The 17740-nt window shown below is 36.6% G+C and overlaps 1 non-coding gene across 1 annotated transcript; it reads right to left on the reverse strand.

The window, feature by feature from the left end:
- Positions 1-11594: 11594 nt before the first annotated feature.
- On the reverse strand, positions 11595-11665 carry Smp_tRNA_01067_Pseudo_TTG.1.1. The gene has a single exon. It is a non-coding gene (tRNA).
- Between the last annotated feature and the right edge of the window lie 6075 nt (positions 11666-17740).

Raw genomic sequence — 17740 nt, forward strand, 5'->3', positions numbered from 1 at the left:
AATACCTCATGGAGCCAGTCACAAGTGAGCATATGTTGATTATTATCAGAAGGGGTTTTGTGGATATTAAAATAATTTTAACAGTTGAGATCATGAATCAATTGAAGTTAGACCACCATGGAAAACCTAGAAGCACTGAATGGCCTTTTCGTTCTATTGTGGGACTCCTCAAAGGTGCGCATCCACGATCCCACCTCACGAGATTCAAACTCAGGACCTATCAGTTTCGCCCGCGAACGCTTAACCTCTAGACCACTGAGCAGGTTGGTATCCAACGATGTTAATGTCCAGTGTTTCCAGGTTTTCCATGGTGGTCTAGCTTCAATTAATTCATGATCTCAACTATTAAAATGACTATAATATATCCACACACAAAAAATTGAACAAAAATCATTTATTCAGTAGACAGTTTAATTTCATATTTGTATCATAATTGTCATTTAGTTAATTAATTAATTAATTAAAACAAATTAATCTGATAGATTATTGGTTATTATAAACTTCAATTTTGAAATTGATTAGCCTTAGTGACCTACTAAAAATGTCAGCAACATAAATAATTAGTCTTAGTGATGAATGTATATAATATATCAGGGGGTGGTTGGAGTGGGGGGCGAGATTATATAAGGCTATAAATGTATATTATAATATAAAATCTATTTAATTGATGTATCATTTCTAATAGCGATCAATTTTTTCTTGGAATGTAAAGGAGCATGGATACAGTAGGAAAGATTTGAACATTAAAATGATATAGAATCTTGTAATAAATAACTGCTATTCATTTTCAAATCGAAATATTTGACAACAGTTTTTTTCCTGACAATATTTGTCTTTCATTTTTTATTACTTACTTAATTACACCTGTTACCCATCGTGGAGTATAGGCAAACCATCAGCATTCTCCACCCAACTCTGTCATAAGCAATCCTTTCCAGTTCCTTCCAGTGGCTATTCATTCTTTTCATATCTACTTCAAAATTTCAATACCGTGTGTGTTATTCGGTCTTCCTCTTCTCCCCTTCCATTCATGATTCCAACTTAGAGCTTGTCTCGTGATGTCATTTGATGATTTCCACAATGTGTGTCCTATGCACTTCCAACATCATTTCCTAGTTTCCTGCTCAGTTGGAAGCTGGTTTGACCTCTCCCATAAAACGCTGTTGCTGATAATATCCAGCCAGTGAATGTTGAATATTTTACGTAAACAACTGTTTATGAATACTTGTACCTTCCTGATGATGGATGTAGTAGTTCTCCACGTTTCAGCTCCGTACAGTAGGACTGTGTTGACGTTCGTATTGAAGATTCTCGCCTTGAAATTAGTTGAGAGTTGTTTTGAGTTCCATATGTTCTTCAATTGTAGAAATGCCGCCCTTGCTTTGCCAATCCTCGCCTTTACATCTGCATCCGATCCTCCTCGTTTATCAATGATGCTCCCCAGGTACTTGAATGTTTCCACCTCTTCCAGAGTTTCGCCATCAAGTGTGATTGGGTTGGTGTTCTCTGTGTTGCATTTGAGAATCTTGCTTTTTCCTTTGTGAATGTGGAGGCCTATCGATGAAGAGGCTGCTGCTACATTTGTTGTCTTTGTCTATATTTGTTCATGCTTATGAGATAGGAGGGCTAGGTCATCTGCGAAGTTCAAATCATCTCATTGATTCTGAGAAGTCCATTGTATTCCGTATTTCCCTTCAGATGTCGAAGTCTTCAAAATCCAGTCAATCATCAGAAGGAAAAGGAATGGGGAGAGTAGACAGTCTTGTCTGACTCCGGTCCCTACTGGAAATGCATCTGTCAGCTGTCCTCCATGCACCACTTTGCACTGTAGTCCATCGTACGAGTTCTGGATAATGTTGACAATCTTCTGAGGAACTCGATAGTGTCGAAGAAGTTTCCATAGTGTTCTCCTGTTCACGCTGTCAAACGCCTTCTCATAGTCAATGAAGTTGACGTATAGTGATGAGTTTCACTCAACTGATTGTTCAACGATGACCCGTAGTGCCGCAATCTGGTCTGTGCACGAACGATCCTTACGGAACCCAGCCTGTTGATCTCGAAGTTGGGCGTCTACTGTGTCTTTCATCCGGTTCAGCAACACTCTGTTGAAAACGTTTCCTAGTACTGACAGTAGTGTGATGCCTTTGTAGTTCTCACATTTGCTCAGATCTCCTTTCTTTGGCATCTTGATGAGGCATCCTTCTTTCCAGTCTTTCAGTGGCTCTCGTTCTTCATCCCAAGTCTTCCTGAATGAAACTTGGATCATGTTTGCAGTTATTTCTATATCTGACTTCAGTGCTTCAGCTGGTATATTGTCAGGTCCTGGTGCTTTCCCATTCTTGATTTGTCTGATAGCCATCCACATTTTTTTCACCGTTGGTGGGATGATATCTATAGGAAGGTCTATGTGTGCTGCTTCGATGTCCAGTGAATTCAATGGGGCTCGTCTACTCAAGAGTTCCCCGAAATATCCTATTCATCTGTTCCTCTGTTCTTGAATCTCCGTGATGGTCTTTCCTTCTATGTTCTTGGCTGGTCTCTCCGGTTTACTAAATTTACCTGCTGATGTCTTCGTTGTATCGTATAGTTGTTTCATATTCCCTTTCTCTTGCAGCTTCTTTCTCTGTCGTTGCTAGTTCTCCCATGTATTTCTGCTTTTCCACTTTGATGCTCTTCTTCACTTGCTTCTTTGCTTCTGTATACTCTGCTTGTGCCTTGACTTTCTCTGCTCTTGTTCGACTGTTGTTATTCGCCGTCTTCTTGTTCTTCCTTTCTTGAATCTTGTTGATGGTTCCCATAGAGATCCATTCCTTATGACGACGTCTCTTGCGACCCAGAACCTCCTGAAATGTTGAAGTTAGTGCTTCCTTTACCCCTTTCCAGTTATCCTCCATCATAGTTTCTTGTTCTTTGGAATGGAACCCTGAACATCAAGTCCAACAATCCTTGATTGTTGAATATCAAGTTACTAACCAAAGTTGGATTTCGGATTAGACTTGAAGTTGTAAAAGGCTACAAAAAATAAGACTATCTACTTTCAGCTCTTTAACCTTTTGTTCTTTAGTGACTGTCATCAGAACGTGATTTTATTAACAGTTTCATGTAAAATCATTGAACGTGATAATACTAGGTAAACCCTATGAAACGTTGAAGAAACCTGGATAAAAAGAATGGGACAGGGAAATGAACATAGAGCATAATTCACTGCTCATATTACCCGAAAATCTATCACTGTGTTGAGTATTACAAAACTTCAACGACGACAACTCAATTGTTAGTATAGTCTTCTCATCTGATGAAACATAATAACAATTTTTATATATAGTTGAAATCATGAGTCAATTGAAGCTAGACCACCGTGGAAAACCTGGAAGTACTGGATGGCCGTGTCGTCCTATTGTGGGACTCTTCAGCAGTGCGCATCCATGATCCCACCTCGTGAGATGCGAACCCAGGACCTATCAGTCTAGCGCCAGAGCACTTGACCGATAGACCACTGAGCCAGCCAGCATTCAACGGTGTTAATGTCTAACTTCAACTAATCCAGGAATTTGATTGTAAAACAAGTAAATAAATTTGTTTATCTAAAATAACACATTTCCATTCAAAAGACTATGAATAGCAAATTTTTCAAACAAAATATAACGTCATATCATGAATGAAATAATCAATAAAACAACAATGTAGGCGATAAAAATATTCACCTTTTTTCTGTTTACCGTTATGTCAATATACTAGTGTGTGTGTGTTTGTGTATGTGAATGTTCGTTTATGCAAAAGGGGTATGGAATTATATGTAAAATTGATTAGTATTTCTTTCATACTTTTTTAACTTCGAAATTCAAACTAAACTGTCACTATGGTGTTGTGATGATTGTTGAGTTTTTGTTTCTTTATTGATTAAGATCATGAATCGATGAATATTAGACCACCATTGAATACGTGGAAGCATTTGTCTAGCGCTTAATAATACACATTATGCTGTAGACAAAGTCTGAAAGATTTTTAATTTATTTAGACTAAACACCAAAAAACCATATGAAATTATCAATTTATCTGATTCTTAACAATAGTAAGAATTACTATACGCTTACCAGTGACTTCAAGATATAATTCCTGGAATTCTAGTAAGAAGCCTTAATCAGTAGAGTTTAATCATATATGGCATGAAACAAATTTGAATCATAGAGATGGATGATTTTCTTGCAATGATGTAAATTGATTGAAGTTAGAAAAAAAAACTAACCATGGGATACCAGCTCAATGATCTAAAGGTTAAGTGCTTATTGGGAGATCTGAAGGTTTGGGATTTGATATCTGAAGAGTTTGTGGGTGCACACTACTTCAGAGTTCCATAGTAGGAATAAACAGCTTTAGATATGGTTCCTGGTCCTTATGGCTGTCCAATTAAAATAACTCACCGATATAAAGAATGGAATCCAACAGTCTACACAAAACCCTATCATAAGAATAGAAAAGATGATTGATAGACTGTCAATAATTTTCAGAGACCTATATAAAATAAGGGTGTTTGGCCTCAAATTGAAATAAAATATAGCAATCTTCAAGGACAACATACATTTAATATGATTATCTACATATTAAATTCAGAGAATGAAGAAATAAAGGGGAATGAACATTTACAATTGTAAAACTTATATTTTGACCCATTCAAGACCTTGGTCTAATTTAATTTGCTTTACATGGAGTCCTAAGCCTCTCAGGTGGATGAGTTCTTTTCATTGAGGCATCTAATTTCAATGGTTGATTTTTCTGATGACTTCATCACCTATTAAATAGAACGGAAGTGATATTTTCGGAGTTATCTCTTGACTACAAATGACTACCTAGACATTTTTTAACAAGTTCATTATGAAGGTTCTCTTTGATTAAAAGGTCTTGAACACAACTTTGTAAATATTCAACAACACACTAATGTTGTATATCTGATGGCATGATATGGCCACTTGATTAAATCACTTCACATCTCAGTACATTATTGCCTTACGTTACGCTGTTTCAAACAACTGACACAAAGTTTACTGGTTACGTTACTACCTAACGATTGGATAAAATAGATTGACGTCTAACTAAATGATATTCCCGTTATTCTTGATTTGGTTACACCAAGTGACTTCAAAACAGGAGTTTTAATCATAATACAGCTCATAACAGCTTAGTAACATAATGTGCTAATCACCTAAGATGAATTCATTAACAATATCCACTAGACAACTAGTTATGATTTTTGTTGTTATGATTTTTTTTTATCAAACTTTCATTTTGGATACGATGCAAAAGACTCATTTTCATAACGCAGCAGGGAACATAAACTCGCTATCCACTAAAGACTGACAGACCAATAGATAAGCAGTACCAGATCGACTAATCATATTATAATATTCTTCAATTTACCCACTGTGCTAAAGACCTACTTGACTTATATAGACTTATAAAAACAAACAAACAAACAACATAACTTCCCCATACCCCCCCCAACAAAATCTCATTCATTTCTCATGTATGCAGTATATACTTCATTCGATGGATGACTAAGTTTGGTTATCATTGTCAGCCTGCAAGAAATAAATTTTGTATACTATTTCGTTAAAAAAAGCTAGGCGTCTTGGATACACAACAGGGAATCCGACAATAACTAGACGACGCCACTGAACTACGATTTATTAAAGCTTTTCATATACCGGTTTTTGAAAAAGTATTTTTTTATGAATATTAGTAAATACCACACATACATTCTAAGAATGGGGACAGATAAAAAATAATAATGACTTATCAAATTGAATACAAAACATTGCAACCATTATCATTGAATTGATTTGTCAATAATGGGGACAATAAAATGCATGACAATTTACGCAAGATAACGACGAATAGTTCAAACTAAGACTGACGTCATTATCCATAGATCATAAATAGATTCATCACTAGCTGAAGATATGTGTATGTGTCCCCATAAAGTGTAGAGTAGTTATCATGAAATAGGCAGTCAGTTTTCAATAATTGATAGTTTGGTAATATTTTCATAGTTGAAATCATGAATCAATTGAAATTAGACCACCATGGAAAACTTGGAAGCACTAGACGGCCGTTTCGTCCTACTATGGGACTCCTTAGCAGCGCGCACCCACGATCCCGCACTCGCGAGATTCAAACCCAGGACCTGTCAGTCTCGCACCAGAGCACTTAACCGATAGACCACTGAGACGGCCGGTATCCAACGGTGTTAATGGCTAACTTCAACCAATCCACAAAGTTTGAGCAACCGTTCACCAATTGTCTTCAGTGAGTAGATATCTCTACAACAGACTTGGTTGAACTCAACTGGTCACTGCTTCCCACTAGAACTCAAAGAAATATCTCTTGAAGTCAGTCACTAGTGAGCATATGATTTGGTAATAATACTAAAACTGCAAATGACTATTCAACATATCAATTAAATTATCTATAGTTGATTAGTTGACTTGTTTAGAGAAACTTTACAAGAAATGTAGAAGAAATGAAGAATTAGTGTAACAAATAGTTACACTATTGTGACATTCATTTTGATAGTGTTTACGTTCTCTAAACAACTCCGCCTGTAGCTAATGCCGGTTCCAAGCCAGGGTAAAGGAGGAGGGTTGGGCATGGGGTTAGCGACGATAATTGCTTTCATTATGCAATTTTTGTCGTTTTCGGAGACTTCACTAATGTCTACTACAATCAGATCTTCATTATAAGTTAGTTTAATCGTAGGAAAAAGTTTTACAGTGTGCTTAATCTATGAGATGAATGTAGTGTCTAAGGCGTAACAATAAATGATTTCAATTAAACTAGTCAGTTCAGAGAGAAACAAAATACTCACATTAATAATACAAGAAATTGATGGTCGTGGCGCCGTCAGGAGTGTGGTAAAATATTCTTCTGGTTAGCGTTTTTTTAGCGAGTTGGTTTTCTACAGGATGGGGTTGCTAACCTCATGCCCAACCCTTCTCCTTTACCCGGGCTTGGGACCGGCAGTAGCCCCCGGAGGAGCTACAGGCGGAGTTCTTGGCTGTTGCCTTATTAAGCTATAGGAACACAAAAACTACAGCTATCAACGTTTTAAAGAAAACAAAGAATTGTTTTCAAAGTATCATTAAACGGCTACATTCTACACTTGTAAATTTTAAGCACATAACCGAGATCATGAACATGTTTATTTATTTATTTAAACACATAAATATTTGTACAAGAAAGCACCAGATATATATGCGCTGCACAAATCTCATTTCATTTGTGTGAGGGCTGTGATACTACTCAGGTGCCCAAACTGAAGCAGCTGGTTTCCTCAAGGGGCCACACCCGGATTTTTTGACCTAAAGATCCGATCCATAAGGCAGTGGAGCATCGTAACGAGTTCAATGGTAGCCGGTGACCAACGATTGATTCATACGCCATTTGTTCCCTCAGGATACTGTAGCCCTTGTGCACCATTGATTTGGAATCAGGGTTTTCCAACTCCCCTAGGTGAACTCGCCGTGTCCACCAACCCGGTCGAGGTGCGGGACATTCGCTTTTCATCCTCTCAATTTCGTGAACAACAGTAATGCTATGAGAAGGCAGTGATTAGGAATTCCATGGCAGAGGCTATATATGCGAGGCCATGTGAGAGCATTTGGAGAGGGACAGCGTACTCTCCCCAATCTCGACCGTACCAGGGCATTTGTAGTTTAAGCTAACTAACTAACTAACTAGATAGATAGATAGATATTTTAGAAATGGTCTGATCAATCATTCAATATTTTGATATTTGTTAACTTGGACTTTTAAATGGTAAGAAAACATCGGATGTTTTAAGGATCGATCGATCAACTTAATTAACATAATTTTTTTCTTAGCTTGAAGTTACCGATAATATAAATATATCAGTCTAAAAACGGCTGATCGTAATAAGTCAGTCTAAGTATATTAAATCATGTATTTGTATGTTTGGCAACAAAATAGATTGAGGAAGACAATGAACTATCGTAGTACATGTATGGTATAGATGATAGGATTGTTTCTATACTGTTTTTTTTTTCATATAGATTAGTAGCTATGGTTAGACATATTGAAATTGACGCATAGTATTAATATGACTTGGTTCTTCCCAGAGTTCATATTGTTACGATAATAAGGACAAAAATATAAGTACCCTGTGCTTATTCGATTTATTTATTAGATGTTTATAATAATATTTACTTCTACACAAGAGAAAACTATAATTCGTCTGTATATATATATATACTTGAGTTATATCTATTGTTATGTATCGACCAAGCCCATTTTTAATTGGTTATCATTTAGTTATCGAAAGCTAGAATAGTTGAGTGATACCTTCTAGTGTTGTAAACTCTTTCCCTCTGAATTGATTTAGTACTCCGAATAGTGTCACTAACCTTCTCGCATGCATATATACATACAAAAAATGTATCATACATAACGTCTGTAAGACTTATCGAAGACAGGTACATTCTCGATTGGTCTAATCTATAACAAGAATCGTTCAAACCTATTACAGTAAAAAAAAACAACATAACAAGACCTATGATATCAATGAGATAAGTAATGAAGTGGATAACATTTATTATTAGACCATTGCTTTAGAAACTCAGAGATAAATGCTCGATATCCAATAATGATAGTCAGCAATGACCCTTCTAACCAATACTGATGCTCCGGAAGAAGGAATCCATGTAAAAATTGACGAGATGTATCTCTTAAAAAACATTCTTACACTAAAAAACCCTTTCTAGGAGACGTTTTGTTAAACAATATATTAATAACTAACCCCTCTAAATTGCTAACTTTGTAAACACTCGACATTGATGCAGAGCTTATTAGTTTTATCAGTATGGGTTTGTGGAAACTATTGAACTTCATTGAAATCACAAACCAATCCTAGTTAGACAACAATTGGAAACCTGCAATCACTAGACAGCTAATTAATCCTAGTATAGGACTCCTCAGCAGTGTCCATCCACGATCCCGTATTTCTAAATCGGATTTAATACCTTCGGTCATGCGGCCCAGTTTTTACCGATAATGATAGCTGAATGCATTCGGTCAAGTATCGTGACCAACAAGCATGAGATATTTCTCCCCGTCAAAATAATGACCTAGGAAGTCGCAGGTATATTGTTCCCCCAATCAACCTTCATCTTCATTGTATTTTTTTTAGTGATTATTCTTGAGGTGTCTAAATACTATCACAGCCCGATACTATTGTATCTAGCGTATCAATGAGGAAGCAACATATCTATTATATATATATTTATTGATAGATAGATAAATTAGATAACATATGCATCAATAATTTTGCGTCGTATATTCATTTCGCCCTTAATTTGACCTCATTACATAAAATAGATGAAAAAAGTTTTCTATTAAAAGAAAAAAAAAATTCTCTCTTAGTGATTATTAGTATTATTAATATTACAGAGATCTGATTAATATTTAATTGGGTTAAGCTAAGCACAAGATGATCCTTATTCGATTTGACAAATAAGGTAAGGTGAAACTACTTAAATTCTACTTAATTTTCTTATAGTTAAAATACTTTATCGGACTGTTGATATTCATGACTGAACTTCAATCAACCCTATTAGCATATATAGACCTTAAACGAATTAGTCGATAGTATCTGTTTACAAAAAGTTTTAATTATTATCAGAAGGGGTTTTGTGCAGATTTCAGTATTTTCATAGTTGAAAGCGTGAGTCAATTTAAGCTAGACCAAAATGGAAAACCTGGAAGCACTGGACGGCCGTTTCGTCCTACTGTGGGACTCCTCAGAAATGCGCATCCACGATCTAGCCTCACGAGATTCGAACACAGGACCTACCAGTCTCACACCAGAGCACTTAACCAATAGACCACTGAGCCGGCCGGCAACCGATGGTGTTTATGTCTAACTCCAATCAATACACGAAGTTGAGCAACCGTTCACCAAATGTCTTCAGTGAGTTGATATCTCACAACAGACGTGGTTTGAACTCCACTGGTTACTGCTTCTCGTTAGAATTCCTGGATTTAACTCTCGAAATCAGTCACGCTTTCAACTATGAAAAAGTTTTAACATACTTTAATAAAGCGAGAATTGGAACGGAAAATATACGTTCCGTTCCACTTGAAACTCATCAACTGTCCAGATAGCTGTATCTTTGTGCTAGCATCTATTCAAACGTTTAAACTTGGTATCCATTGACTCAAACGGGAATGTATTATTAATTAAATCATAGAGTTCAGGTAATCATTAAAAAGACCGAAACATAAAATCCTCTGTTTCACTGTTAGCCATAAGGTAAAAATATTCACATGAAACATTACTCACTATTCTAACAATGAAATTCATCTTATTCTCAACTCATCAGTTATATGCTAATGCATTTGTTGTATGAATGATGTTCGACTGTTTCAACCTGAAGCTAGAAATTAATTCTTAAAAAATGAAAACAACCTAATATTATTCATCTCAACAGGCTTCTGAATTACAGTAAACTTCAATTTTTTCAAGCGGTTATTAAATTTACTATCAAACTAAGAGTTTACAATTCTACATTCCAATCACCACTTGCCGAATCTAGAAATTAAGTTTTACCAGTCTTTGTGTTTACTATTATTATTATTATTATTATTATTATTATTTGAATACATATATATTGGTACAAGGGGGCACCAGATATATATGTACCACACAAAAAATTGTCATTTCATTTAATTGTGTGAGAGCTATGATACTGCCCGATTGCCCAAACTGAAGCAGATGGTTTTCTTAGGTTGCCACACCCGGAGGCTTTGATCTAAAGGTTTAACCCACAAGACAGTGGATCATCGTGAGGAGATGCAGTTCAATAGTAGCCGGTGACCAACGATTGATTCATACGTCATTTGTTCCCTCAGGATACTGGAGCCCATACGCATCATTGGTTTGGAATTAGGGTTTTCCAACTCCCCTAGATGGACCTTTAGTGTCCTTCAACCCGGTTAAAGCGCCGTACATTCGCTTTTCGTTTTCTCAATTTGGTAAACAACACCCGCAGTGTGAGAATTCAGTGAGTAGGACTTGTGTGTCAGAGGCTAAATACGCGTGGCCGTGCGAGAGCATTTCGAGAGAAAGGGTGGGCCCTCCCCACTCTCTGCCGTACCAGGACATTTGCTGGCTTTTTTTATCTTTGTGTGTGAATATCAACACTTGGACTTCCTTATATTCCAGTCAGCTGATGATTCCAGAATAGAATGAAATCCCTATTCGATCTCTTCGTAATCAATAAAATAATCAGTTGACTGATGTTCATTTTATTTTTGTGCACAAACTATACTAACATATTAACTGAATAATAATAATAATAATTCACTTAGTATTACTTGTTTGCATTTTCCCATTGATGTTTAGGACTGCAACTGGTCAGTTACTAATTGTCATATGTGCATACTGTGCGTATTGCCTCGATATAGCCTTATTTCACAAGCATTGTAAGCAAAGATTGATAGTGGCTAGCAGTGGAATCCACGACGCGCGCCACTTCGTCCAATTTGGGACTCGTCAGATGGATGTACCTGCATCTCAGAATTGATGTTCACTCTGGGACTCTAACCCAGTACCTTCCGCTTCAAACGCCATCGCGTTATCCACTCAGCTACTGGACAATAGTGTAACTGAATGACGTGGATTTGAACCCCACAGGAAATACTGATTTCTTTCAGATCGCATGGACGTTTTGATAACGTGTATCAGCTAAAATGAAACCTAGGTTAAATATTTCATCCCAACTACCCCCAACCAGTTCACAATAAAAGCTATTTCATCCTAGTACAGAATTTTGTGTTTAAATTATAAAAATTCATATAAAGTGTTGGATTATCCAAATGTTAATCTAAATTTTCTTGCATTTCAATCTCTTAGTCGATTGGTATATAACACAAGAATCCATTCGTTTGAATTCTATCGTAATCAGATTTTTCCATTAGGCACCAATTTCTAACGGGTAATAATTTATTCTTGTATTCATAGACAGTTGTCATCGTAAAATGATGTAGGGCCAGTGAAATGTCACTAAACCCTAGCCAAATCATTCGGCAGTTGGGTCACTAAATATCGAACAGATCATCGATCCCCGTCAAGGTCAAGGACAATCAACGCGCATCAGTCAATCACACGCCATGGACTGGCCCATGCGGCAGTGGTTCTACTTCGCTTGTATCTACTTTAACTAATATATTCCTGTGATAACATCCCTTGTTTTATACAGTCTTCAGAGCATCCATGGTCCCTTGATACATCGATGGGGCAATCCACATAAGGTGCTGATCGCGAGGTGTGACTTCAAAGTTAACTTGTTCGTTACATTGTTCCCGTCTTACTCGAGTAGGCCTCCAATCATTCGACATAAATCATCAACGTTGATGGTCTACAATGATCTCTATTTTAGGTACCGTTTAAAGTTTTATCAATGATTGAAGAACAATCTTACAATGTTTACAATGCTTATGAATTAAGGCTATATCGAGGCAATACGCACAGTATGCACATATGCCAATCAGAGACTGATCAATTGCAGTCCTAAGCATCAGTGGGAAGATTCAAACAAACAATACCAAGTGAATTTAATCTTAATATGTTAATAATGCAGCTTAAAATTTAGACATCTAATTTTGACTAAAATGATCTATATTCCCTCATTACAACCAATTAACAACATAATTCGACAATCATTAGTTCTCTATAGGTGATGGCTCTTTCGTTTTTAACAGCTCATCAACTAAGATCAATCCATAAAGAACGTCAAGTACACACTAAATTAATCTTGACTAAACACCACAAGCTTTATTTACCATAAATTATAATCTTAGTTTAATTTCAGTTATTACACCGGTGATATGGAAATTGTCATCCTTTCACTTGTTAGCTCACAATTAATTGTAGATTTGGAAAATCAATACTCAGTCCACTAAATTCAGTTTGATCAGCTGGATAATATCACTATGCACACAAGTCTGTTACAGAAAATCGATCATACAAATCTGTACTTCATTTTAATCAGAATTTGAAACATTCATATACCATATGAAGTGAATTATATTTTGTGAGTATTTTAATGAAGAAGCACATATACATCCGTCCTAGTTATTTTCAATTAATACTTATTGATTATATGATCATAATATATACCAATGCATTTGTCAATTACTGTACGTTGGTAAGATATATTCTTTTACTTACTTACTTACTTACGCCTGTTACTCTCAATGGAGCGTAGGCCGCCGACCAGCATTATCCAACCCACTCTGTCATGGGCCTTCTTTTCTAGTTCTATCCAGTTTTTGTTCATTCTTCTCATGTCTGTCTCCATTTCTCGGCGTAATGTGTTCTTTGATCTCCCTCTTCTCCTTTGGCCTTCAGGATTCCATGTGAGGGCTTGTCTTGTGACGCAGTTCGGTGATTTCCTTAAAGTGTGCCCAATCCACTTCCAGCGCTTCTTCCTGATTTCTTCCTCCGCTGGAATCTGGTTTGTTCTCTCCCACAGTAACTTGTTGCTGATAGTGTCTGGCCAACGGATCCGAAGTATCTTGCGTAGGCAACTGTTAATAAACACCCGTATCCTCTGGATGATGGCTCTCGTAGTTTTCCACGTGTCCGCCTCATACAGTAGAACTGTCTTGACATTCGTATTAAAAATTCTGATCTTGGTGTTGGTTGACAATTGTTTTGAGTTCCAGATGTTCTTCAGTTGTAAATATGCTGCTCTTGCTTTGCCGATCCTCGCCCTTATATCTGCATCAGATCCACCGTGTTCATCAATGATGCTGCCCAGATATGTAAAGATTTCCACATCCTCCAAAGCTTCTTCGTCAAGTGTAATTTGATTGGTGTATATTGTATTGTATCGGAAAGTCTTGCTTTTCTCATTGTTTATATTGAGACCTACTGCTGCTAAGGCTGCTGCTACACTGGTCGTTTTCTCCTGCATTTGTTGTTGCGTTTGTGATAGAAGAGCCAGATTATCTGCGAAGTCTAAATCGTCAAGCTGCATCCTGCCTCGCTAAAAAAACGCTAACCAGCAAAAACTATTCAAGATATATTCTTTTACATCATAACAATCAATCACTAAATAGTCACCAATATCATATTTACCTAGATTTCAGAACTGTATCAATTTCTATCGATCAAGTTGTAGTGCAAGCTATTGGTCTTCATTGACTCTAAATAGCATCCACTATATTTCAGTGTTAAACAGAATTCAATAAACCAGAGGGGGTTTTGTGGAGAATTTAGTATTTTCATAGTTGAAATCATGGGTCAATTGAAGCTAGACCACCATCGAAAACCTGGAAGCACTGGGCGGCCGTTTCGCCATATTATGGGACTCCTCAGCAGTGCGCATCCACGATCCCCTTAATCCACGAACCTTAACCCAATAAACACTTAGGAACTAGATAAATATGACGATTACAGCTCAGAGACTACTTAACGAACATTCCAGTCCTACAGGAAGTCAGTCACGACTTGAATAATTCAATATCAATCTATTTGGCCGTAATACTGTATGAAGAAAATTCAAATCTCACAGAAACCACTACTCCTCTCAATATCATTGATACTCTTTGCTGACATGTACCAGCTAGTACAAACCAAAAAGTTTATAAATTTCACCCAATTCCCTCCAACAGCCTAGTAATATTTTGTTTGAACTTTTTATGATATACTTTCTTACTGAAAGTTAACTCTGTAGCTAAGTTAAGCATCATATAACACCTTATAAATGTCTTAATCAATTATTATAAAGATTAGATATGAAACACGAAAATTTCATGTAAGTTTCAATCTTCTAAGCATGAATCAACTTTCTTTTAAGCAACACTACGGTCAATGATTTAACACAGGTCAACTATTATAATCAGTCTTTATCAGACAACTTGTAGAGCTTAACCTATCTATCGCAAATCATGGCATAAGTCTGAACAAATATAAGAATGAAAATCAATAAATCTGAGAAAAGGTTAATTATTATCTCATTACGTTTACTGATGAAAAATCAGGAATGACCCTTTGAGGGGTTAATAAATCATCATACCCTTTTTTTCTGTGTCATACAACACGACAATTAAGTCATTCTATGTGTTTCATTCAATTTTTTAATGATGAGCATCACAATTGTGCAGATTGAAATCTTGTGTGTATGTGTGTGTATGTGCCATCAACTCACATTTTCTGTGCTCAAAAATGCAAAATAGGTCATTAGTAATATTCATTTAGTATTGTTTGTTTGAACCTTTCCATCGATGTGTTAGGACTGCTATCAGGACTCAATGGCCGAGTGGATAACGCGATGGCGTTTGAAGGAAGGGTACTGGGTTCGAGTCCCAGAGTGAACATCAACTCTGAGATGCAGGTACACCCAGCTGACGAGTCCCAAATAGGACGAAGTGGCGCGCGTCGTGGATTCCACTGCTAGCCACTATCCATCTCTGCTCACCATGCTTGTAGGTTATTAGTAGCTTAAAGACAATATTTCTGCTAAACAAAAAACGACTTCATTTCTGTGTTAGTTACTATTATTCAATTTACCTAATAATATTTGTATTCATCACATTAGCAACAATGCAAACGGGACAATGATTACAAATGTTGCCATAACAATAAACCACCATTGTAACAGTGTACAATCAACAACAAACAATTTAAATTAACACAAAATGCCCTCAATATTCAATGCTAATATGTTTGTTTATTGTTGTTGTTGTCATTTTTCAAAATGACCATTAAGGATAAATGAAAATGGGTAAGAATGAAGTTAGAATTTGGGGTCATCTGCAAAGTTTTCAATGTTTATGAAGTGTGTTTATATGGTATGCAGAACATTCAACACATTACATGATAATCTCTATCGAACACAAAATATAAATGCATACTATGAATATACTAGTGTAGTGCATCCCAAATGGCATGTAGCTGTAAATAATTCCCAATATCAATAGCTTGTTAAGTGTTCGACATTGGATGCTGATCACATTAGTTTTAGTGGACTTGTTTAACTGAAGGCGTTCGGTCATGCATCCGTACCAGATCACGTTACAGCACGGCGTGGGAAGCATCTCCCACGATCATTAGCCAGATTAGATCAATCACTTCTCCATATATTGATAACCCATCAAATATATCTTCCAACCTCCTCGCTTCTGACTTCTGATTGTAACTGAGTGGGCGAGATTCGATTATAGAATGTGCTACTAGTAAAGAGTTGTCAAACTACAATACTGGTGGTATCTTCAAGCAGATGAAAAACACAAGTATATTAAAAGTTACGGCTTGAAATGAAATCTTCAGTGAACATTACGTTCTATTATCCTGCTTTAACTAATCAAATGAAAAGAAAAATGACTGAAAGTACTGGGTACGACACATTATTGAACTTCAAAAATGATACAGATCACTGCAACTCTCATTTAAAATAAAAAAAAATTCAATGACAACACAACAAATAAATATACGTTGAATCTTGAGGGTATTTTATTGATTGTAAATTCCCATAATGCAGGTTTATTATCATGGTAACGCTTATTATCCTTGAAAATGGTTTTTAATAACCTTGGCCTTAAATAAAAGACTAAATCTCACTAGGAATTCAATCGATAGATATTTTTATTTCACACCTTTCACTGGTTACTTAATGAATAAGTGGAAATTTTCAAAATTTGTTGGAAAATATGACTGAATTAACTGCATAATACTGAGATTCTAATAACGTCATTTAACAAGATTGAAGATAAATCAATTGTTTCCCAGTTTGACATCCTCCTATCTAGTGAGAGTACACTTATTCCATATAGCCCCCAAATGCCCTTGTACGGCCGAGAGTGGGAAGACTCCGCTCTCCCTTCTCCAAATGCTCTCATACGGCCACGCGTATATAGCCTCTTCCAGGGAAGTCCTACTCATTGCCTTCTCGTGGCGGGGGTGTTATTTACGAAATTGAGAGGACGAAAGCGAATCTCCTGCGCTTTAACCAGGTTGATGGACACGGAGGTTCCACGTAGGGGAGTTGGAAAACTTTGATTCCAAACCAATGGTGCACATGGGCTACAGTATCCTGAGGGAACAAATGGCGTATGAATCAATCGTTGGTCACCGGCTACCATTGAACTCGTTACGATGCTCCACTGCCTTATGGATCGGATCTTTAGGTCAAAGGCTCCTGGTGTGGCCCTCTTAGGAAACCACCTGCTTCAGTTTGGGCACCTGAGCAGTATCCCAGCCCTCACACAAATCTCATTTGATTTGTGTGGCGCATATGTATCTGGTGCCTTTTTGTACCAATCTTTATGTGTTCAAATAAATAAATAAATTCATGATCCAGAACACCTTAGAAACTAGTCTATGCAACTACCTCGTCTTTTCACACCTTCATAGAATTGTTTATATAGAAGATCTTCTCAAAGTTAGTATATCGGCGATTATCCAGATTATGAATTACAGATACCGAGTCACAAGATATCGTAAACGTCCAGTATAGTCATCGACAATAAAGATCAATAGTTGTCCTAACCTTGAATTATCCTAAAACTTTTCACATCTTTTAACGAAACATTTGAAAAACCTGTTTTTTAATTCATTAAATTCACAAACAATTTTCAATGTATCGTGAATATAGTTCCTCTGTGAGTGTTAGTTCTGTCAAGCTCGTAGATATATGTCTCTGAAGTGTCAACCTGGACGAAATCT

The sequence above is a fragment of the Schistosoma mansoni genome, chromosome 2 (genome assembly GCF_000237925.1).
Source record: "Schistosoma mansoni strain Puerto Rico chromosome 2, complete genome".
Taxonomy (NCBI): domain Eukaryota; kingdom Metazoa; phylum Platyhelminthes; class Trematoda; order Strigeidida; family Schistosomatidae; genus Schistosoma; species Schistosoma mansoni.